This window comes from Zingiber officinale, chromosome 3A (genome assembly GCF_018446385.1).
Source record: "Zingiber officinale cultivar Zhangliang chromosome 3A, Zo_v1.1, whole genome shotgun sequence".
Taxonomy (NCBI): domain Eukaryota; kingdom Viridiplantae; phylum Streptophyta; class Magnoliopsida; order Zingiberales; family Zingiberaceae; genus Zingiber; species Zingiber officinale.
Genome location: NC_055990.1, coordinates 114808846 through 114833271, shown reverse-complemented (window position 1 = coordinate 114833271; position 24426 = coordinate 114808846). Strand labels below are relative to the sequence as shown.

General features: G+C 40.3%; 2 long non-coding RNA genes across 2 annotated transcripts; both read right to left on the bottom strand.

Moving 5' to 3' along the window:
* Nucleotides 1–5313: 5313 nt before the first annotated feature.
* LOC122053974 lies at nucleotides 5314–6511 on the bottom strand. Its single transcript, XR_006132478.1, has 4 exons — nucleotides 6263–6511; nucleotides 6036–6176; nucleotides 5770–5934; nucleotides 5314–5373 (listed from the first exon to the last, which is right to left on the bottom strand). It is a non-coding gene; the product is annotated as an uncharacterized LOC122053974 (long non-coding RNA).
* Nucleotides 6512–12475: 5964 nt separating this feature from the next.
* LOC122053973 lies at nucleotides 12476–13649 on the bottom strand. Its single transcript, XR_006132477.1, has 4 exons — nucleotides 13425–13649; nucleotides 13198–13338; nucleotides 12932–13096; nucleotides 12476–12535 (listed from the first exon to the last, which is right to left on the bottom strand). It is a non-coding gene; the product is annotated as an uncharacterized LOC122053973 (long non-coding RNA).
* Nucleotides 13650–24426: the final 10777 nt, after the last annotated feature.

Here is a 24426-nt window from a genome sequence, read left to right as displayed (position 1 = left end):
GTCTCCCTTGTTTAAGATTACGAATGTCCACTAATTAAGTGAGTTACTGACAACTCATTTAATTAATATCTAGCTCCAAGAGTAGTACCACTTAACTTTATTGTCATGTTGGACTAGGTCCTGTTGGATCGAGACGCGCTAGAGGGGGGGTGAATAGCGCTCGTGGCTATTTTGTACGATTATCGGAAATCTAACGAATTATCGGAGTAATAAGCAGCGGAATAAAACGATCAATCACAGAGACACAGGGAATTATTTCGTTCGGAGCCTAAGGCGACTCCTACTCGAAGGCCCGCGATCCTTGATCGCTTCCGGTGGGCAACAACTATAATCTCGATAAGAATTACAAGCTTCTTACAAAGAAAGTATTATAATAAAAGTTATACCGACAACTTAAAGAAGAAGAAAGCGGAGCTCCGGGTTGTCGGAATGTTGTAGCAGCACTTCGGAATGATTTTGTTAGCAGCACGTTGAAGAAGGAAAGCCTCAAACTTGATTACTTGAAGTGCTGGTCGAAACCCCCTTATAAAGGGTGTTCAAGACGCCTTGAAGGCTGTTCAAGGCGCCTCCATGCTGCCTAGTCTTCCGCGTGGATCAGATCTGAACTGGTCGAACTTCATCCCTTGGAAGCGCCTTATACCCTGCTCAAGGCGCCTTATACTCCCTTCAAGGCGCCTTCGATGAACTTTCGCAGTCAGCTCAGCTTTTGCACCCGAGGCGCCTCCAAGCTCCATGGAGGCGCCTCGGACACTGTTCATCCGAGGCTTTAGGTTGCTCCTTTGCACCTGCAAGATACGTTAGTCCCAAACAATATCCTGCAACACAAAGTTAGCACAATAAACATGATAAATGAAGTATAGACAGTCTCCGGATTGTCCGAGTCTGACTTCGGGTTTCCGACCGGAAACCCTAGGTCGACCCGACGCCTACTGTTCCCTCTACGGGGAACGCGTCCTCACCTACTCCACTCAGGAGATTTACCTGTTGCCAGTCGATCCTCCAGATCGACTGGACTTTTGCTCAGCACTCGATACTTCCGGACTTTCTGCTGGACATCCGCTTCCCCGGCTAGTCCAGTCTTTCACCTGGTTCGCGACACCAGGACTTTTCACCTAGGGTTACCACCCCCTAGGACTTTTGCCTGAAGTCATCGACCTGCCAAGACTTTCCACATAGGGTTACCACCCCCTATGACCTAGGGTTACCGCCCCCTAGGGTTTTCCCTTTGCCTAACCGCAGCTAGGACTTTCCTAAAATCCTCAAGTAGACTTGTTAGACTACAAAACATCTTAACTTTGAATTCTTTGTCGTTATCAAAACACGAGTTCGATCATCGGATGCTTCCCGCACCAACAATCTCCCCCTTTTTGATTATGGCAACTCAAATTCAAAGTTAAGTAAACAACCGAATAGATAGACATTTTTAACACAGGCAAATCTGCTAAGTATAGATGAACAAGATAACTAAAGCAAATTTGCCCTATATGCTCCCCCTTAACTTTGGCTCCCCCTTAACTTTTGCTCCCCCTTAATTTTTAACTTGAATTTTATGTTTATGTTTACATTTTTGCTACTCTCCCCCTTTGCCATAACTCAAAAATGGGCAATAATGAGTTGTACATGATTTTATTAAGGTCAATTGGAATAATATTTTAAGTTTTAGGACAAGGTTATTCATTTAAGTTCAATTGGTCCTTAAGTCCAAGCACAAGTCATGTTCACTAGATTGATATATTAGGTATCAGAGCCATAAAGAACAAAACATTCTTAACTAAAAAATTGAGTATCCTTTACCAACTGTCTAACCTTTAGTTACTTGCTGATTGTCTATAGGACAATAGCTTTCACTAGGTTAGTAAAGTTAAGTTATTTTGGTCCAGATAATCTTGACTAGAGCTGGAGAACTTAACTTGATTAATGTTTATTGCATATTTAACGACCAAACTCATATTGATGCACAGATATAAGCATTCTTGAGTCCAGGCTATACCCTATGCATCTCACGCCGTTCTATGTATTTCAAACACAATCAAGGTAAACCTAGGTGTTTGTGAGATGCTCTGGCTTAATTCTAGGTGAATATGATATCTAGGGGGAAAGCTTAGGTTAATTCCAGAATTTTAAAATCTAGGAAAAATTGGGGTTTTGAAAACTGTTTTTCCTAGAATTTGAAAAACAATAATAGAAATAATGGTAAGATATCTACTCTACCCAACACATTCCTATTTGCCTTCTAAGTCCACTGAACTCGAGTTCAGGTAAGGGTTTTATAAAGATGTCAGCTAGGTTTGATTTGGACTCAACATGGTTGAGTGCAATTTCACCTTTAGCTACATGATCCCTTACAAAGTGGTGTTTTACCTCTATATGTTTGGTCCTAGAATGGTGAATAGGATTTTTGGTCAGATTAATCGAGCTGATATTATCAATAAAGATTTTAGTATTTTTATAGTCTAGTTGATAGTCTTTTAGTGTATGCATCATCCATAACAATTGAGATGCACATTCTCCTAGAGCTATGTATTCAGCTTCTGTAGTGGATAAAGCAACACAATGTTGCTTTCTGCTTGACCAACTTACTAGGCACTGACCTAGAATTTGGCAGCTACCACTTGTACTTTTCCTATCTAACTTGCACCCAGCATAGTCTGAATCAGAATATCCATAAAGGTCAAAGGTGCAAGTTCTTGGGTTACCAAAGTCCTACATTTAGAGTTCCTTTAATATACCTAAGTATTCTTTTAACATATGTTAGATGTGACTCTTTTGCACATGATTGGTATCTTGCACACATACTTACTGCAAACAGTATGTCAGGTCGACTTGCAGTTAGATAAAGTAAACTACCTATGGCACTTCTATAGTATTTTGGGTCTACAAGTTTTCCTTCAGGGTCAGAGTCAATGTTTATGTTGGTTGCCATTGGAGTATTTATAATTTTTGAATTTTCCATGCTGAATTTTTTGATTAACTCCTTAGCATATTTAGTTTGATAAATGTAGATTCCATCTTTGGTTTGTTTTATTTGTAAGCCTAAGAAAAAGTTGAGTTCTCCGACCATGCTCATTTCAAATTCACTTTCCATTAATTTAACAAATTCTTTCAAAAATTTTGAATTAGTTGAACCAAAGATTATGTCATCAACATAGATTTGGGCGATAAAGATGTCTTTTTCTATAGTTTTTACGAACAAGGTCGAATCGATTTGTCCTTGGTTAAAGTCTTTGGAAATTAAGTAATTAGATAATCTTTCATACCATGCTCTAGGGGCTTGTTTTAGTCCATATAATGCCTTTTTTAATTTAAATACATGGTTAGGATAGTCTATGTCTTCAAACCCTGGAGGTTGGCTTATGTAGACCTCTTCCTTGATAAAACCATTTAAGAAGGCTGACTTGACGTCCATTTGATACAATTTGAACCCTTTATTTGCTGCATAGGCTAATAACATCCTAATGGACTCGAGTCTAGCTACCGGAGCATAGGTTTCATCATAGTCTAAGCCTTCGACTTGACTAAACCCTTTGGCTACCAGCCTAGCTTTGTTTCTTATTATTTCACCATGATCATCCAACTTGTTCCTAAAAACCCATTTAGTGTCTATTATTGATTTATCTATGGGTTTAGGTACAAGGTCCCAGACTTGGTTTGTCACGCCCCCAGGTAGTCCCTGTCCGAAGAAATTTCGGCAGCATCTCCCCTGTACGACGGACAATATGAAGCTCAGTATACATATATCTCCATACCTCGGCCACACACGGCCGGAATAATACAATACAAAAGAACAAGCCACGCAGTTTATATCAACATTCCACATAATTCAACATATAATCAATCCACGCAGTTTAATAAGGAAAGACGATATAAAATCTCGAAAATATATGTACACATCCTACTCCACTACATCGAAGAAAACCAAATCCACGAAGTAATGAAAATATCTGCAGCGGAAAACAATAGTAGTAAACCCGAATGTTCAATGTCCACAATACAACCCACAATACAAGTATTTAAGATGCAAAAGCAGAATAAATCCGACAAAGAAAATCCTCGCGACAAAGGGGCTAGCGACTGGAATCTATCCTGACGGCCTCAACCTGAAAAATAGTAACAACGGGATGAGTTCAAAGAACTCAGCTGGTAAACCAATAGACATGTACAGCAATATATATCCACCAGTAAAAACCTAAGGTACAGTCTCCTAAACCATATGATCAATAGTACAGTTCTCTAACCATACAATCTATATAGTACAGTCTCCTAAGTATAACAGGTATGCAAGACTAAATAAACTGCAGTAACCAACAATAAGCATGCAATACAATATACTGCAAGAATATAAAAAGTGCATAACTGAAATAAACTGTACTCACCTGCGAGGCTCGGGCGAATGACTGTGAGCATACACAGATAAAAATAGTCAGAGCAAAAGCATATAACCTGTATGCATGTCAATCATATGCAATCATAAATAATGCAATCATGCATATGATGCAAATGACATGTCCTGGTCACCCCTGCCACTCTGTCTCACACACAATGGTGAGACCGAGTGGGTAGGGTGGTGACAACCGTCTCTGCCATCACTACCCCTGATGAGTGACCGAGTGGACGGGATGCTGTCGGAGTACACCTATCCTCCTGCCTCAAACATAGTGAGGGAGCGTAACGCTCTCATCTCCCGGTACGCAATGACGGGGAGGGACCCCGGTGTGCTACCACGCTCCTGTCACGCTACCCATGAGCGTCCTAGCGGAGCACTACCGGGCAATCTACCCTACACACCCTGAGTGCTGTGCCACTACCCATGCAGTGAACACGTTGTGTGCGGGTCCATGTAGCCGGCCGACGAGCTCAACAATAATGGAGTCGTCAATCGCCCAGCATGCAATCATGCAATATGGTGCATGCGGCTACAGTATGTCATACCTGAACATAGCCTCCTCCATATATGTGTGTGCCCAAAAGGTAACCGCATATATGTAACCATGATATAAACAGCATAAATCCAAAGACATCACATATAACAAGGATGTAAGTATCATGAATCGAAGAGCATGTATCACCCATGTAAAGCAACTAATCCAGTAGAGTAGAGCACTATAGCTATGCACCTCTATGAACATATATACACATGGCAAGAGATAAAATATCCAATCCTGAAGTAACGCAACTAACAGATGAAACATGTGATAGGTATCAACTAGCTAAGACCAAGAGAAAGAATAATCTGATATCTACCACTAGTAAGTATATATAAGCTACACATATCATAAGACATTATCAAAAGATAAGTCAAAGGGTACCCGCCTCAAAGAGAAGGTACAATCCAGTCCTAATCCGAAGTCGAGACGCCCGTCTCGAATCAGAGTCCTGTGTCAACAAACAATGTATATATTTTATTTAGCTAAATCAAATGAATAGCTAAATAAAATCTCTAAAACTAAATTAGGGCAAAACCCTAATCACATCAATCACAACTTACCAATTTAAATCTAATGGTCGATTAGGGTTAGTTACCTAATCCCTAACCACCAATTAGATTAGAAATCCAACGGTTGATTAGGGTTAATTACCCTAACCCTAACCATTTCATTGGATTTATTCTACACAATTACATCTACGCAATTTAACAACTAGTTACAACATGTATCAAAATCCCTCCACATAAACCACTAAGTAAAACCCTAATTCCAATCTAGAACAAGATCATCTAGAATTCAACTCCGAAACATGATCTACAACAAGATCAATTATCCTATTCCTTACCTCAAATCCAGTTGTTGTTGTTGCTGGATGGTTTACTGCCGAAATCAGAAAGTTCACAAATAGAACAGAGCAGATCGAACCTACTGTTGATGCTGGATTGAGGTGATTGTTACTGCCGGAACCAAACACAATTCCACAGCAAGAATGGAACCTCACCTCCCCTCACTGGAATCAATAGGATCAAGAAGGAATCAAAACAAAGATCACATATCAACATGAAATGATGATCTCTGATCAAGCAACACATAATTCCAACAAGAACTCACCTTCAATTCGAGACCTCAACCAACAGCAAGGAGGTGGAGGTCCACTGATCCGATCAAGGGAAAACCTAGCACGAGTCTGATCCGATTCCTTCCCCTAATCCAACAACACCTCCCTGATTCCAACCTCTCCAAATCCGTGACCTAATTCCACCGCCAAGAAGATGAGGATCGGTAAACAGAGAAGAAAACTGAAGCTCTAATATCCACAGCTAGGTTTAATAGATTACCTTCGAAACCCTAGGTCATCTTCAAGCCAGCGATCGAATCGGGGAAGAAAGGATCGACAAAACCCAGAAGGATCGGGGAAGGAAAGGCTCGGGGAAGACCTGAGAACATGAGATCAGGAGGATCCGCCTCCTTGTTCGACCTCTAGCAAGGTTCCGGCGACCTCCTCCTCAGGCGGTGAAGACGATTGCAAGCCCCGTCGGCGTCGAGTTGTTTGCGAGGAACAGAGAGAGTAAAGGGTCGGGGAAAGAGATGTCAGCAGAGGGTGATCGCCAGAGCTGAAGCCTTGCTCCCGTCGGCGCCGATCGTCCGTGAGAGAGAACAGAGAAGGAAGCGAGATCGGCTTCGAGCAGAGGGGAGATCCGGGGAGGAGGAGGAGAAGTCGGGGAAGAAGTGAGGGATCGGGTTGGGTTCAGCGTGTGGGGAGGAAAAAGAAAAAGGAAATTTATAATTAAAAACATTTCCTCACTTAAACGGGTATCCCAAACAGGTTTAATCCGAACCCGAAATTGATCCCCTCAAAACATGTCTTACGAGCTCCGTAAAATTCCCAGAAAATTTCTAAAAATTCCGGAAAAATTCTATAAGGCTATTTATCAAATAACCCTATTAATTAAATTTTCCGAGATCTCACATCCTCCCCTACTAATAAAAATTTGGTCCCCAAATTTCGCTATAACTAACAGCAAACACTAAAATATAACCAAACAGTATAAATGCTGAAAGGAACTCTAACCCACGTACCTCACGTAAAAAGATGGGGGTATCGAGCTCGGATCGTATCCTCCAGCTCCCACGTAGCCTCCTCGTCAGAATGATGCTGCCATCCGACTTTAACCAGTCGGACAGTCTTGTTCCGCAGCTGATGCTCTCTACGGTCCAGAATCTGTACCGGAACCTCCTCGTAAGTAACATCTGGCTGAATAGGAACAGATATATCTGACAGAACATGTGTCGGATCGGATACGTATCTCCTCAGCATAGATACGTGGAATACATCGTGAATGCCAGCTAGAGATGGTGGTAGCGCCAGACGGTAAGCTACTGCTCCAATCCTCTCCAAGATCTGGAATGGTCCAATATATCGGGGAGCTAGCTTACCTCGAAGACCAAATCTCTTCACCCCTTTTGTGGGTGAAACTCTAAGAAATACGTGATCACCAATGGAGAACTCCAGGGGTCTCCGTCTCTGATCAGCATAACTCTTCTGGCGGTCCTGGGCCTCTGACATCCTCCGTCTGATAGTGCGAACCAGCTCTGCATCCTGCTGAGCTCTCTGAGGTCCTACCAACTGAGCCTCCCCAACCTCTTCCCAGAGGGTGGGTGTCCGGCAAGGCCTACCATACAACGCCTCAAACGGTGCCATCTGGATAGCCGAATGATAGCTGTTGTTGTAGGCAAACTCCACTAATGGCAGGTGGTCCTCCCAACTGCCTCCGAAGTCCATGACACAAGACCTCAGCAAGTCCCCCAATGTCTGAATAGTCCGCTCTGACTGCCCATCTGTCTGCGGATGGAATGCCGTACTGAAACGAAGCTGTGTGCCCAAGGCCTGCTGCAGACTCTGCCAGAATCGGGACGTGAACCGTGGGTCTCTATCTGATATGATGCTCAAAGGAACTCCATGCAATCTGATAATCTCTCGACAATATAACTCTGCTAATCGATCCAGAGAATCAGTCTTCCGGATCGCTATAAAATGTGCGGATTTGGTTAATCGGTCAACGATTACCCAAATCACATCATGGCCTCGACGAGTCCTAGGCAAACCAACCACGAAATCCATAGTAATGTGCTCCCACTTCCACTCTGGAATAGGGATCCTCTGAAGTAAACCAGCAGGTCTCTGGTGCTCAGCCTTCACCTGCTGACAAACAAGACATCTAGCTACAAAATCTGCGATGTCTTTCTTCATGCCGTTCCACCAATAGGAACGTCTCAAACCGCGATACATACGAGTCCCACCTGGGTGGATAGCACATCTAGAACGATGAGCCTCCTGAAGTAACTCCTCCATGACCGGGTGAGTCTGAGGTACACATAATTTACCTCAGAAATAAACAATACCCTCGTCATCTCGTGTAAACTCGGTCTGCTGTCCGGAAGCTATCTGGCTGCTAATGAACTGTAAATGCTGATCTCCGGCTCTCGAATCATCATCCGATCGACGATCGAGCAACCATGGTAACAAGAATACCCTGCTCTGTCCGTCCCTGCTCCTCAAGGCCCAACTCGGCGAATCCCTGAATCAAGTCCGTGACTGTAACTCGATGACAAGGTAAAGTCCCTCTGGACTTCCTGCTCAGTGCATCAGCAACCACATTAGCTTTACCCGGATGGTAGCTAATAGTACAATCATAATCCTTCAGGAACTCCATCCATCTCCTCTGTCGGAGATTGAGTTCCTTCTGTGTGAAAATATATTTGAGACTCTTATGATTAGTAAGAATCTCAAAAGTAATACCATAAAGATGATGTCGCCAAATCTTCAAAGCAAAGATAATAGCGGCTAGCTCTAAATCATGTACTGGGTAGTTCTTCTCATGCTCCTTCAACTGACGAGAAGCATAGGAGACTACCCTACCATGCTGCATCAAGACAGCGCCCAAGCCCTGAAGAGATGCGTCTGTATAAAGTACGAATCCGTCATCACCAGAAGGTAAAACCAAAACTGGTGTTGATACTAATCTCCGCTTCAGCTCCTGGAAGCTGGTCTCACAAGCCTCTGACCACATGAACTTCACGCCTTTCCGGGTCAGACGTGTCAACGACATAACAATGCTGGAGAAACTCTCAACGAATCGTCGGTAATATCCAACCAAGCCCAAGAAACTGCAGATCTCCTGGACTGACTAAACTGTCCTCTCGGAACAGAAACTCCGGACGCTACATGCTGAGCCTTCAGCGAATAGTTTCGGCTCAAGTGCCCAGGCAGTTTGCAATAATAGCAAACTGACTGTCCCAGGGTGCATGCAGAGGTGATGTGATCTAGGGATCCTTATCAAGTGCATTAAGAGTCACCAGTAGACTGTTTCCGGTTCTGCTGAGAAGACCGGGAGCATCCTGATGAACAGCATCCTGACTTCTGGGGTCGGCCAGATGACCTAGAAGTACTCTGACCCATCTGAGGGTGATTTCTCTGCTGCTGCCCAGTAGTCTATGGTTGCTGGATCCGTCCGGAAGTCCGATCAGTCTACTTTCTTTTCTTATCTGTATTTGCTCTCTACTGAGCTGCCTAAATCATAAGAGCTCTATCCAGAGCCTCTGTATATGATGACTGACCAAAATCGGCAATATACACCTGAAGATGCTCGTCCAGTCCCTGGACAAACTAAAGCATACGAGATCTGTCATCGCCAACCAACTCAAGACAGAATCCGGCCAACCGGTTAAATTCGGCATTATACTCCATCACTGAGCGGTTATTCTGTCGAAGACTCAGGAAATCCCGCCGACGTGTCATCTGATACGCCCGGGGAAAACACTGACTCTCGAATGCCTCTCTAAATCTCGTATATATAACATGCTGCTCGCCTATAATCGAGCGCTGTGTGTCCCACGTCTCGTAAGTGGTAAGCAGCCAGCTCAACCTTCTCCCACTCGGAGCAGGCCATGTAAAAGAATGTCCGCTCCATAGACTCTATCCAAGATTGCCACGCTCGGATCAGTCTCCCCGCGAAATGGCGTGAATTGGCTTTTCACCAACTCCGCCAAGGCTGGGATCCATGCTCGTGCCACAACCATATCCGTAGATATCGCTGCGGTACTGGGCAGAATCACTGGAGTTGATCTTATGGGTGGTACTGATGGATAGGTTGGAAGAGGTACCACTGGTGCTGCCACATAAACAGGGTAGGAACCACTAGTGGAACTACAGAGCAGGCATAAGTAGGGACGACTAAAGGTACGATGGGCGGTACCGGGTAAGATGTAACCGGTACTACTGGTGCAGGTACCGAGTATGTAGTAACCAGCACAGATGTCTGTGGTGGTACCGAGTACGCAGTAGGCACGGCTAGAGAAGGTGCCGAGTACCCTGTAGGTACTACTGGCGGTACAGGCGAGGTAGGTACCTCTGAAGTCGGAACCGTCAGGATCTGACAGTCTAACGTGGTCACAATACCCTTAGGAGTCTATTCCTGACGGACAGGCTCAACCCTAACAGAACTCTCTGGAGACTCGATCGCCCTCATACATGTGCGACCACGTTTAAGTACTAGAACATGTATCATATATGAAAAACAATGTTATCCAGATATCACTACAGGTATGAAAACTATAAAATTACCTGATTTACCTATTGCCGTCTGGAGATGTCCTGTCGCTGCATAGCTCCCAAATAGATCCAATAAATCATCGTCAAAATACCTCAGAATTCCGAAACGATAAAATCGACGGAAGTCCGTACAGTCCGAAATACCGAAATATCCAAGCTAAATAAAAAATTTAGCTCTGATACCAAATAAATTGGTATCAGATAAACCTCGAAAATCCAAAACGAAGAGCAAGTATCGTGAGCCTAGCTCTGATACCAAATAAATGTCACGCCCCCAGGTAGTCCCTGTCAGAAGAAATTTCGGCAGCATCTCCCCTGTACGACGGACAATATGAAGCTCAGTATACATATATCTCCATACCTCGGCCACACACGGCCGGAATAATACAATACAAAAGAACAAGCCACGCAGTTTATATCAACATTCCACATAATTCAACATATAATCAATCCACGCAGTTTAATAAGGAAAGACGATATAAAATCTCGAAAATATATGTACACATCCTACTCCACTACATCGAAGAAAACCAAATCCACGAAGTAATGAAAATATCTGCAGCGGAAAACAATAGTAGTAAACCCGAATGTTCAATGTCCACAATACAACCCACAATACAAGTATTTAAGATGCAAAAGCAGAATAAATCCGACAAAGAAAATCCTCGCGACAAAGGGGCTAGCGACTGGAATCTCTCCTGACGGCAACAACGGGGTGAGTTCAAAGAACTCAGCTGGTAAACCAATAGACATGTACAGCAATATATATCCACCAGTAAAAACCTAAGGTACAGTCTCCTAAACCATATGATCAATAGTACAGTTCTCTAACCATACAATCTATATAGTACAGTCTCCTAAGTATAACAGGTATACAAGACTAAATAAACTGCAGTAACCAACAATAAGCATGCAATACAATATACTGCAAGAATATAAAAAGTGCATAACTGAAATAAAGTGTACTCACCTGCGAGGCTCGGGCGAATGACTGTGAGCATACACAGATAAAAATAGTCAGAGCAAAAGCATATAACCTGTATGCATGTCAATCATATGCAATCACCAAAATGCATCAATCATAAATAATGCAATCTGTGCATATGATGCAAATGACATGTCCTGGTCACCCCTACTGCCATGCTCAGCCGTCTCACACACAATGGTGAGACCGAGTGGGTAGGGCTGTGACAACCGTGCACTCTGCCGTCACTACCCCTGATGAGTGACCGAGTGGACGGGATGCTGTCGGAGTACACCTATCCTCCTGCCTCAAACATAGTGAGGGAGCGTAACGCTCTCATCTCCCGGTACGCAATGACGGGGAGGGACCCCGGTGTGCTACCACGCTCCTGTCACGCTACCCATGAGCGTCCTAGCGGAGCACTACCGGGCAATCTACCCTACACACCCTGAGTGCTGTGCCACTACCCATGCAGTGAACACGTTGTGTGCGGGTCCATGTAGCCGGCCGACGAGCTCAACAATAATGGAGTCGTCAATCGCCCAGCATGCAATCATGCAATATGGTGCATGCGGCTACAGTATGTCATACCTGAACATAGCCTCCTCCATATATGTGTGTGCCCAAAAGGTAACCGCATATATGTAACCATGATATAAACAGCATAAATCCAAAGACATCACATATAACAAGGATGTAAGTATCATGAATCGAAGAGCATGTATCACCCATGTAAAGCAACTAATCCAGTAGAGTAGAGCACTATAGCTATGCACCTCTATGAACATATATACACATGGCAAGAGATAAAATATCCAATCCTGAAGTAACGCAACTAACAGATGAAACATGTGATAGGTATCAACTAGCTAAGACCAAGAGAAAGAATAATCTGATATCTACCACTAGTAAGTATATATAAGCTACACATATCATAAGACATTATCAAAAGATAAGTCAAAGGGTACCCGCCTCAAAGAGAAGGTACAATCCAGTCCTAATCCGAAGTCGAGACGCCCGTCTCGAATCAGAGTCCTGTGTCAACAAACAATGTATATATTTTATTTAGCTAAATCAAATGAATAGCTAAATAAAATCTCTAAAACTAAATTAGGGCAAAACCCTAATCACATCAATCACAACTTACCAATTTAAATCTAATGGTCGATTAGGGTTAGTTACCTAATCCCTAACCACCAATTAGATTAGAAATCCAACGGTTGATTAGGGTTAATTACCCTAACCCTAACCATTTCATTGGATTTATTCTACACAATTACATCTACGCAATTTAACAACTAGTTACAACATGTATCAAAATCCCTCCACATAAACCACTAAGTAAAACCCTAATTCCAATCTAGAACAAGATCATCTAGAATTCAACTCCGAAACATGATCTACAACAAGATCAATTATCCTATTCCTTACCTCAAATCCAGTTGTTGTTGTTGCTGGATGGTTTACTGCCGAAATCAGAAAGTTCACAAATAGAACAGAGCAGATCGAACCTACTGTTGATGCTGGATTGAGGTGATTGTTACTGCCGGAACCAAACACAATTCCACAGCAAGAATGGAACCTCACCTCCCCTCACTGGAATCAATAGGATCAAGAAGGAATCAAAACAAAGATCACATATCAACATGAAATGATGATCTCTGATCAAGCAACACATAATTCCAACAAGAACTCACCTTCAATTCGAGACCTCAATCAACAGCAAGGAGGTGGAGGTCCACTGATCCGATCAAGGGAAAACCTAGCACGAGTCTGATCCGATTCCTTCCCCTAATCCAACAACACCTCCCTGATTCCAACCTCTCCAAATCCGTGACCTAATTCCACCGCCAAGAAGATGAGGATCGGTAAACAGAGAAGAAAACCGAAGCTCTAATATCCACAGCTAGGTTTAATAGATTACCTTCGAAACCCTAGGTCATCTTCAAGCCAGCGATCGAATCGGGGAAGAAAGGATCGGCAAAACCCAGAAGGATCGGGGAAGGAAAGGCTCGGGGAAGACCTGAGAACATGAGATCAGGAGGATCCGCCTCCTTGTTCGACCTCTAGCAAGGTTCCGGCGACCTCCTCCTCAGGCGGTGAAGACGATTGCAAGCCCCGTCGGCGTCGAGTTGTTTGCGAGGAACAGAGAGAGAGGTCGGGAAGAAGAGAGGGGAGATGAAGCCTTGCTCCCGTCGGCGCCGATCGTCCGTGAGAGAGAACAGAGAAGGAAGCGAGATCGGCTTCGAGCAGAGGGGAGATCCGGGGAGGAGGAGGAGAAGTCGGGGAAGAAGTGAGGGATCGGGTTGGGTTCAGCGTGTGGGGAGGAAAAAGAAAAAGGAAATTTATAATTAAAAACATTTCCTCACTTAAACGGGTATCCCAAACAGGTTTAATCCGAACCCGAAATTGATCCCCTCAAAACATGTCTTACGAGCTCCGTAAAATTCCCAGAAAATTTCTAAAAATTCCGGAAAAATTCTATAAGGCTATTTATCAAATAACCCTATTAATTAAATTTTCCGAGATCTCACATGGTTTCTCTCAAATTGTGCTAATTCTTCTTGCATTACAATGGTCCAGTCTGGGTCAGGAAGAGCTTCATCTATAGTTTTAGGTTCAATTTTTGAAATGAGGGCAATCTGACTAAGGTTTCTATGGGATGATCTAGTTCTGACTCCTAGGTTTGGGTCACCCAGAATTTGGTCAGGTGGGTGAGAAGTACTTACTCTAGTTGGTCTTGGTTGTGGTTCAGGTACTAGTTCTTCTACCTCATTAAGATTAGGTTGGATTTCATCATCTTCTATAGCTCTTGGATTAATGTCAACATTGTCAATTATATTAGGTAAATTGTTTTCTTCATCAAATATTACATTAGTTGTTTCTTCAACTTTCAAGGTGTGTTGATTATAAACTCTAAAGGCTCTACTGGTTGAGGAGTATCCTAAAAATATTCCTTGGTTAGACTTGGGTGTAAATTTTCCTAAGTAATCTTTAGTATTTAAAATGTGAACTTTACAACCAAATACTTTTAAATAGTTTAGGTTGGGAATTTTATGATAGTAGAGTTCATACGGTGTTTTATTGTGAGATTTGTTTATTAAAATTCTGTTTTGAATATAATTTGCCGTATTTATTGCTTCAGCCCAAAATTGATGACTTAACTTATATTCATTTAACATTGTCCTAGCAGCTTCTTGTAGTGTTCTATTTTTACGTTCTACTAGTCCATTTTGTTGGGGTGTTCTAGGACATGAAAATTCATATTGGTATCCATTTATTTTACAAAATTACGTGAACCTATGATTTTCAAATTCTCCCCCGTGATCACTCCTTATTCTTTTAATTTTAGTATCTTTTTCATTTTCAGTTAATTTGCAAAAGTTACTAAATATTTCATAGGTTTCATCTTTTGTTTTTAGGAATTTTACCCATGTGTACCTAGAGTAGTCATCAATTATTACTAAGTAGTATTGATTCTTGCTTAGTGATTTGACTCCATGTGAGTCAAATAGGTCAATATGAAGGAGCTCTAGTATGGTGTTGGTTCTTTCTAGATTGGTTGATTTGTGGATTGACTTGGTTTGTTTTCCTTTTTGACATGCATCACATATTGAGTTTTCAATGAATTTCAATTTGGGCAAACCTCTAACTAGACCATTGTGACTCATTTTTGAAATGAGTCTGGTGTGAGTGTGACCCAGCCTTCTGTGCCACAGTTGAGTTTCCTCTTGTTGTGTCAATAGACACTTTATTGAGGATAATGATAAGTTAATTGTGTAGATGTTATTCTTCCTAAGTCCCTTAAGCCTAATTTCAGGGTTTTCAATGTTTTTAACTAAACATCCAAATTTGTCAAAATTGACTCGATATCCGCTGTCACATAATTGACTTATCCTTAGTAAATTAAAATTAAAATTTTCAACCAATAAGACATTTCGAATAATGAAATCGGAACTAAATTCAATATTACCTTTTCCGATTACTTTAAGTTTACCGTCGTTGCCGAATGCAACTGATCCTAACTTCTTGTACTTGAGTTTAGTAAACTTCAATCTATCTTCAGTCATATGTCTAGAGCATCCACTATCCAACATCCATTGTTCCAATTCCTACACATGAAGTAGTTTGAATTGGTTCTTTATGGATTTAAAGATAGCTTAATTGAAGTAGACTCCTAAGATTTTCTAGGTAATTCAGCAAGTATTTAAGCCTATGATATAATTTTAATCAGGATAAAATTTTTAAAATAATTTTGAAATTTAAGTTTTTAAAATAATTTTGAAATTTAAGTTTTTAAAATAATTTTGAAATTTAATTTTTTTTTTAAAATAATTTTGAAATTTAAGTTTTTTAAAATAATTTTGAAATTTAAGTTTTTAAAATAATTTTGAAATTTAAGTTTTTAAAATAATTTTGAAATTTAAGTTTTTAAAATAATTTTGAAATTTAAGTTTTTAAAATAATTTTGAAATTTAAGTTTTTAAAATAATTTTGAAATTTAAGTTTTTAAAATAATTTTGAAATTTAAGTTTTTAAAATAATTTTGAAATTTAAGTTTTTAAAATAATTTTGAAATTTAAGTTTTAAAAATAATTTTGAAATTTAGGTTTTTAAAATAATTTTGAAATTTAAGTTTTTTTTTTTAAATATTGAAATTTAATTTGAAGTTGAATTAATTATCAGTTTGATTTTAATTACTTAGTCATCTCACCCAATCTAAATTCTCAATCAGGGAATCCTATAATTTTTGTGAGATGAATTGAGGTTCAATTTAAGGGTTTGGTTTAGTCTTGTGTTAGATTCAGGTTTAGCTTTGGGTTCAACAAGTAAGCATTCTTTGGATAAACTTCTGGGCTATGGTGAGTCACAAGGAGCTCATTAAAGTAACCATGCCTTCGAGGTTTTCCAAATAGTCCTACCCATTGAACTTAATACTAAAACTTGGTCTAACTAGTTAGGATCCATTTAAGGGTAGCTTCGGTCAGTTCCACTTGGCCAAATGCACCAGGTTGAAGCCATATCTTCCTAGACATGCGATGCCCAAGCTTCCCTAACATACTATCATCCAAAAACTTCACCAGTACTGTGGTTCAAGTTAAACTTATCCTGTTTTAATCTAACCTTAATTACCCTGCCGGGTTATCTATTCTTGTTTTACCCATTCCGGATAAATTAGGTTCAGTTACCCTGTCGGGTAGTTCAGTTGGAAGTGCCAGCTAGTTTGGATCCTCCATCTATTTTTCAATTTTGAATTTATAATTTTGACTTGTTGAATTTTGAATTTGTAATTGAATTTTTAATTTAATTTCGAATTTTGAATTTTGGATTTGTAATTTAATTTAATTTGAGTTCGAATTTTGAATTTTGGATTTGTAACTTAATTTAATTTGAGTTCGAATTTTGAATTCTGGATTTGTAATTTAATTTTAAATTTTTAATTTTGGATTTGTAATTTAATTTAATTTTTAATATAATTTTTAATTTAGAAATTTAAGATCGTTTTCATTTTAGCTTTCCCTGGATCACGGCCTTGATATTGTCTGTCGAGGTAGTATATTTGATCTTTCGGAACCCAGTATTGGCCAAGTCCAATTTGATTAATCAATTTGGACTTGGGGACCCATGCTTGGACTGATTTACTACTTTGTTTGTTTATTAAGGATAAATAAGATTTATATTTCTTTTTACTCTTATATCCTAGCCCAATTCTATTGTAGACTGCTCTTTGTGTCCCAAGAATTAGATCCAAATTCTTGGAGCCCAGAGAGAACTTTTCTAAGGTAATTTTTAAATCTTTTAACTGATTTTTCAGATTTGAATTTTCTTTCTCAAGTTGTTGTACTTGAGTTGAATCTTGAACTTGATCAGGTAAAGATTTTGAGTTAGTTACTTCTTTAAGAATGGTTACTTCTTTTAAAAGTGACTTAATTTTCAAATTTGACTTGGCTAATTTGCGAAGTAAATAATTGACTAAATTATTAAGTCTAGGAATACTTACAGTGGAGTCTGGCCCTTCAGAAACGGATGCGGATCCGTGGCTTTGCTCGGAGTCGGCTTCTGACTCGCTCTCGGATTCGCTGATCTGGTCCCGGGCCATCAATGCGAGTAAACTTGTTTGGTCGAGTTCGTCGTCTTCGTCCCGGGCCATAAAGATTTTGAGTTAGTTACTTCTTTAAGAATGGTTACTTCTTTTAAAAGTGACTTAATTTTCAAATTTGACTTGGCTAATTTGCGAAGTAAATAATTGACTAAATTATTAAGTCTAGGAATACTTACAGTGGAGTCTGGCCCTTCAGAAACGGATGCGGATCCGTGGCTTTGCTCGGAGTCGGCTTCTGACTCGCTCTCGGATTCGCTGATCTGGTCCCGGGCCATCAATGCGAGTAAACTTGTTTGGTCGAGTTCGTCGTCTTCGTCCTCCGAAGAAGATTCGTCCCAGGTTGCCTTTAGGACTTTCTTTCTTCTTAGCTTCTTGGCTTCCTTTTGGTTGGGGCAGTTGGCCTTGATATGGCCCTTCTGGTTACACCCGAAACATGTGACTTCGAATTTTACCTTTGAGTTCAATTGGGCCTCCTTAGATTGAACTGCCTTCTTCAGATCTTTCTTGTTGAAGCCCTTCTTCTTCTTGTAGAGTTTCTTTACAAGATTCACAAATTCGCTGGTCAGTTCATCTTCTGAATCTTCTGAATTGGGTTAGTCTTCTGATTCTGATTCAATTTTTCGCCGACCTCATAATTCCCGTGTTCGACTCGTTCTTGCAATCAAAGCAATACCTTTCTTGGATGGCTGTGCATTAGTTTGTTCATGGAGTTCAAATTCACTAAATAACTCGTCTAATTTTAAGGACGACAAATCCTTAGAGACTTTGTAGGCATTTACCATTGATGCCCAAAATGTACTCCTAGGAAATGAGTTAAGTGCATACCTTATTATATCTCTGTTTTCTACCTTCTGCCCGATTCCATGAAGGGAATTCAAGATATCTTGAATTCGAGCGTGTAAAGAACTTGCCGTCTCGCCTTCCTGCATTTTCAAATTATATAGTTTATTAAGTAACAAATCATGCTTACTTACCTTAGTTTCAGAGGTGCCTTAGTGAAGTTTGATCAGTTTCTCCCATAGTTCCTTTGCGGAGGAGAATGTACCAACTCTGTTGAGCTCTTCTTTGGTAAGACCGCATTGGATGGTGCAGGTGGCTTTGGCGTCGGCTTCCACCTTTTTGATAAATGCTGGCACCCAATTTTCACAGGATGTAGGCTTACCGTCGGTACCATTTGGTAGTTCCAGTCCTGTTTTGACGATCATCCAGGTGTCGAACTGGAACTTCAGATATATCTCCATTCGCCCCTTCCAATATCCGAAGTCCTCTCCGGAAAATAGTGGGGGACGAACGGTGCTATATCCTTCTTGTTGGGCCATTTAGATCTGAAAGAACAGAAACAACAAGATCTATTCCAAGACTGAGTCTTGGATTAGTAGTGCGGGAGGAAGGAAAGAAAAAAAATAATAGGCTCAAGTGGTATTGACCAACTTTGAGCAAAAAATCGATTTGTGAAAAGAAATTAGAATATAGCTATGAGGCTAAATTCTAATCGACTCCGAACAAAACCACGAAAAAATTATCTCGAATAGTGATTGCACTGATTCAAGATGACCCCGCTCTGATACCAATTGTTGGATCGAGACGCGCTAGAGGGGGGGTGAATAGCGCTCGTGGCTATTTTGTACGATTATCGGAAATCTAACGAATTATCGGAGTAATAAGCAGCGGAATAAAACAATCAATCACAGAGACACAGGGAATTACTTCGTTCGGAGCCTAAGGCGACTCCTACTCGAAGGCCCGCGATCCTTGATCGCTTCCGGTGGGCAACAACTATAATCTCGATAAGAATTACAAGCTTCTTACAAAGAAAGTATTATAATAAAAGTTATACCGACAACTTAAAGAAGAAGAAAGCGGAGCTCCGGGTTGTCGGAATGTTGTAGCAGCACTTCGGAATGATTTTGTTAGCAGCACGTTGAAGAAGGAAAGCCTCAAACTTGATTACTTGAAGTGCTGGTCGAAACCCCCTTATAAAGGGTGTTCAAGGCGCCTTGAAGGCTGTTCAAGGCACCTTGAAGGCTGTTCAAGGCGCCTCCATGCTGCCTAGTCTTCCGCGTGGATCAGATCTGAACTGGTCGAACTTCATCCCTTGGAGGCGCCTTATACCCTGCTCAAGGCGCCTTCCAAGGCGCCTTATACTCCCTTCAAGGCACCTTCGATGAACTTTCACAGCCAGCTCAGCTTTTGCACCCGAGGCACCTCCAAGCTCCATGGAGGCACCTCGGACACTGTTCATCCGAGGCTTTAGGTTGCTCCTTTGCACCTGCAAGATACGTTAGTCCCAAACTATAACGACCCAATTTTCTTCATTAGTAGTTCTAAAAGTTCTTAAAAATATTTAGAAATACCTTTAAAATATTCTAGAGATTTTTAGGAATTTTTAGAGTATTTTTACGTAATTTTTGGAGTTCGTTTGGTATTTTTACCAAGAGGAAAAAGTTTAAAAAATAATAATAAAATAAAATAAAAAAGTGTTAAGATCGGGTTTTGAACCCAAGATCTTAGACCGAACTAGACCCTAACCAAAGTCAGCCAACCAACTGAGCTAAGCAAGTTTTGTTAAATATATATGGAACAAATAGTATTTAAAGAATAGTTGGTAACAGAAAATAAATCGAAACAAAAAGTGTGCGGCTGAGGAATCGAAGCCGTGACCTTAGAATTGGTCAAAACCCGACTAACCAGGTGATCCAACCGTCGGTTCTGTATAGAAAAGGTAGGAAAATTATTTAACCAGTTAACAGAATATGGAGATTATAAAGAGGGATAAGTTGAGGTGGTAAATTGCCAAACCGAAAACCCTTTCCCCTCTCCTTTCCTCTCCCGATCGCGAGCGACGGCGACTCCCTCTCGGGCGAAGACGCAGCAGGGGACCTAGGGCTTGGTCTTCGGCACCGGCGAAGGGTTGTTTCCGACCGATCTTCACCCGTGTGTGGCCACTCCGACGAGGGGAGCTTGGAAACACAAAGAGGTTGCCGAGAATTGAAGCTCCTCCGAAGCCCTAGTTGCCTCCTTTTGGCTGTGAGTCCAAGAACATGAAGGTAAGTCACTTCTCACCTGCAGTAGGATAGCTCCGGATTCTTTTTCCTTTTGTTTCGAATTTCTGTGAAGATTATGGGTTGGGTTTGCTGCCATGAGGTTTAAGGATGAACTTGAACGGTAAAGTTCAAGTATGCAGGCGTTTTACCTCCAAGCTTTGTAGCTGAATTTTGGGTTTTGTTGTTCTAGACAAAGAGCATAGAGAACAATTAAGATTTTTAGGTTTCAGTAGCAAATTTGCTGGATTCTTTTGGTTGCCGTGGATTTCATCAGGAAAATGAGAAGAGGATTAATTATTTGAGCACGTAGTTTAGTTTGTTAATGCGTTGAATATATTTGTACCTTCTTCTTGGGTTGCAATTAATGTTGCATAATTTAGTTTTAAGGTTGTGTTGGATTCTTGCTTTTGGGTTGCTGTCGTGGGTTGATAAAGAAGAGGAGAAGGGATTTGAATGGTTTTAGATCTGCTCAAGTTTAAAGCATGCAGTGTTAGCTTTAGATACTTTCTGTTTAGATTTCCTTTGTTAATGATTCGGTAAGCTTGAGCAGCCTTGCATTTAGCACTACAGATTTTAGTTCTTTGCCACCTCATTGATTATAGCATAAGCAGTATTGATTTAATTCCTAGTTTTGTTTGCTATGTGTTGAGCATGATCAGTTTCCTTTGCCACGAGATATGCATGGGTATACCTTGTAGTTTTCCTATGCTATTAGATTAACCTGAGTAGTTATATATATGTTGTTTATTTCAAGTATTCAGAATTAAGTTTCTTGTCACCTCAATATGCATGAACGATTTCGTTTATAAGCATGCGGATTTTATTACGCATTAGTATGCGGATTTTGTTAAGCTTAGTATAGTGCAGATTTTTCTTGAGTATCATAGTACAGATTTTGGTTAAGAATTATAGTTTTAGAATTTGTTTAAGCATACATATTTAGGTTTAATTGCTACTTCAATATGTATAATTATGTGTTACATAGTTAGTTTCATTCATAGACGCATAAGAAAGATAAAGAAAAGTATAAGAAAGATAAAGAAGAGAAAGAAAAGGCCGAGGCCTTAAGTAGATCCCAAAAGTCAAGACTTTAGGGATTTTGGCACACAAGGTGCCTATTAAAATGCCAAGGCATTTAAAGAAGAAGTAATTAAGATTATAAGTATTTTACTTTTAAGAAGAGGCTAGTACCCGACTTCCGAGGTTGTCGTTAAACAAATCCAGGTGTCCAATTCCGAGGTCTTGGCCCTGGTAGACCGAGGTCTGCTCTTTTAGGATTGGTGGCTCGCTACCCCAACCTATTAGGGAACGCGCATAAGATGGTACTATGCCTGGGCCCAAGAAGAAGTTGATTATTATTTTGAAGTATTATAAGTATAAGTTTTTGAACAAGTAAAACGAGTTTTACATAAACATAAAGTATTAAAGATTAAGTTAGAACAAATGAAATAAGTTTCATATGGTTCTAAAAATCAGTAAGTTTAGTTCCTTATTCTACCATGTTTATCTAGTAGATGAGTAGTTTTCATGTTTACCTATTAGATGAGCAGCATGATTAACTATTAGAACTACATGAGTAGATTCCTTAGCTTTTCTTTGCTATTAGTTTGACATGAGCAGTTCTTTTATGCTTTATTTCTTTTTAGAGCATATAGTTTCTAGTTCTTTTCGTATACATGCACATTCATGATTTTGTGAGTTAGATAGTGCTTACTAAGCAAATTTTGCTTATAGACTACACTTCCTCTTACTGCAGATAAAGGACAAGAAAAGATTTAGCAAGGAAGGCGACAAGGTGGCGCGGATGGTGTGTGATGCCAGGACTATGGAAGCCTTGGGACTTAGTTTAAGAATTTATTAAGATTGCCATTTATTAAGAATGTATTAGATGAGTCATTTAGTCTTCCGCTGTTAGTTAATTGTATGTTTTTATTTTGTTTCCGCTATTCATTACTTGCATGATTTGATTTCATTAAACTGCGTGGTGATGTTATTCCTTTTGTGTGTTTGATATGTGTTCCAGCCGCCTGTGGCTATGTGTATTATGTTATGTATTAATGATTATGGTCACCGGTACAGGGGAGACTCTGCCGAAATTTTTCGGTAGGGTTTCCATGTGATTTTTAATCACACCGGTTAAGTAGAGTTAGTAGTTAAGTAATGGTCATCCTTAGAGTGTAATAGTATAGTAAGAAGGGTGGTCGTTACACAAACAATATCCTGCAACACAAAGTTAGCACAATAAACATGATAAATGAAGTATAGACAGTCTCCGGACTGTCCGAGTCTGACTTCGGGTTTCCGACCGGAAACCCTAAGTTGACCCGACGCCTACTGTTCCCTCTACGGGGAACGCGTCCTCACCTACTCCACTCAGGAGATTTACCTGTTGCCAGTCGATCCTCTAGATCGATTGGACTTTTGCTCAGCACTCGATGCTTCCGGACTTTCTGCTGGACATCCGCTTCCCCGGCTAGTCTAGTCTTTCACCTGGTTCGCGACACCAGGATTTTTCACCTAGGGTTACCACCCCTAGGACTTTTGCCTGAAGCCATCGACCTGCCAAGACTTTCCGCATAGGGTTACCACCCCCTATGACCTAGGGTTACCGCCCCCTAGGGTTTTCCCTTTGCCTAACCGCAGCTAGGACTTTCCTGAAATCCTCAAGTAGACTTGTTAGACTACAAAACATCTTAACTTTGAATTCTTTGTCGTTATCAAAACACGAGTTCGATCGTCAGATGCTTCCCGCACCAACAGGTCCACCTGCAGGGTTTAACATGGCAATCCTTATGAGCTCCTCTTGGGGACATTCTCAACCTAGATAACTAGGACACATATTCCTTCTATAATCAACAACACATACTATAACTAATATCATTTTCCAAATTATCGGGCATATTGATTTATCGATCTAAACCTCACCCTTTGATAAGTCAAAGAAATAAATATTAAATATACATGCTTGTTATTATATTAGGATTAAGAGCACACACTTCCATAATAACTAAGGTCTAGTTCTTTTACTAAGTCAGTACAAAAAGAACTTACCTAAATGATCCTACTCAGTACACTTAAAGTGTATCAGTGTAATTTATTAGTCAAGATAAACTAATACTTAATTACACTACGTCTATTCTGATGGTTTGTTCCTTTCCATCTTAGTCGTGAGCAACTGTTTATAATTTATAGAGAACCGACAACATGATCTTCTAAGTGTGACTCCACACTTCATGTTATCTACTATATAAATTAATTGAACAATTACATTTAACAAATAAATGTAAACATTTGACCAATGTGATTCTTTATTTCAAAATAAATGTGTACAAAAGCTAAACTTTTAAGTATACACTCCAACACTTTAACCTTTAAATGTCCTTAGACTTTCCCTTAAGGTCATTTAAGATGTTGAAACATCTTAAGAAAGGATATGACTTACAAAAGAAAGATGCATCCAAAAGAAAAGTCAAAGGCAAAGAAAAGCTTAAAAGTATAAAAGAACAAAGGGCACACCTCAAATGTATAGATAACAATTTTAGTATTATCTTTTATAGTGATGAACAAAAAGCTTGTTTTGATTATTTGGTGAAGCGCCCTATTACATACACAAAATATTTGGATTATGATACTTTGGATGTTTTGGGTTTCAAAAAATGATGTTGAATGGCTAATTCATAGGATTGGATGGAATGGCTTTATGAGTATCATCTTAGAACTTTTAAGCTCTTTAAATTTATAAGATACTTTTGGTGTAGGAAAATTTTCATTCCATTTGT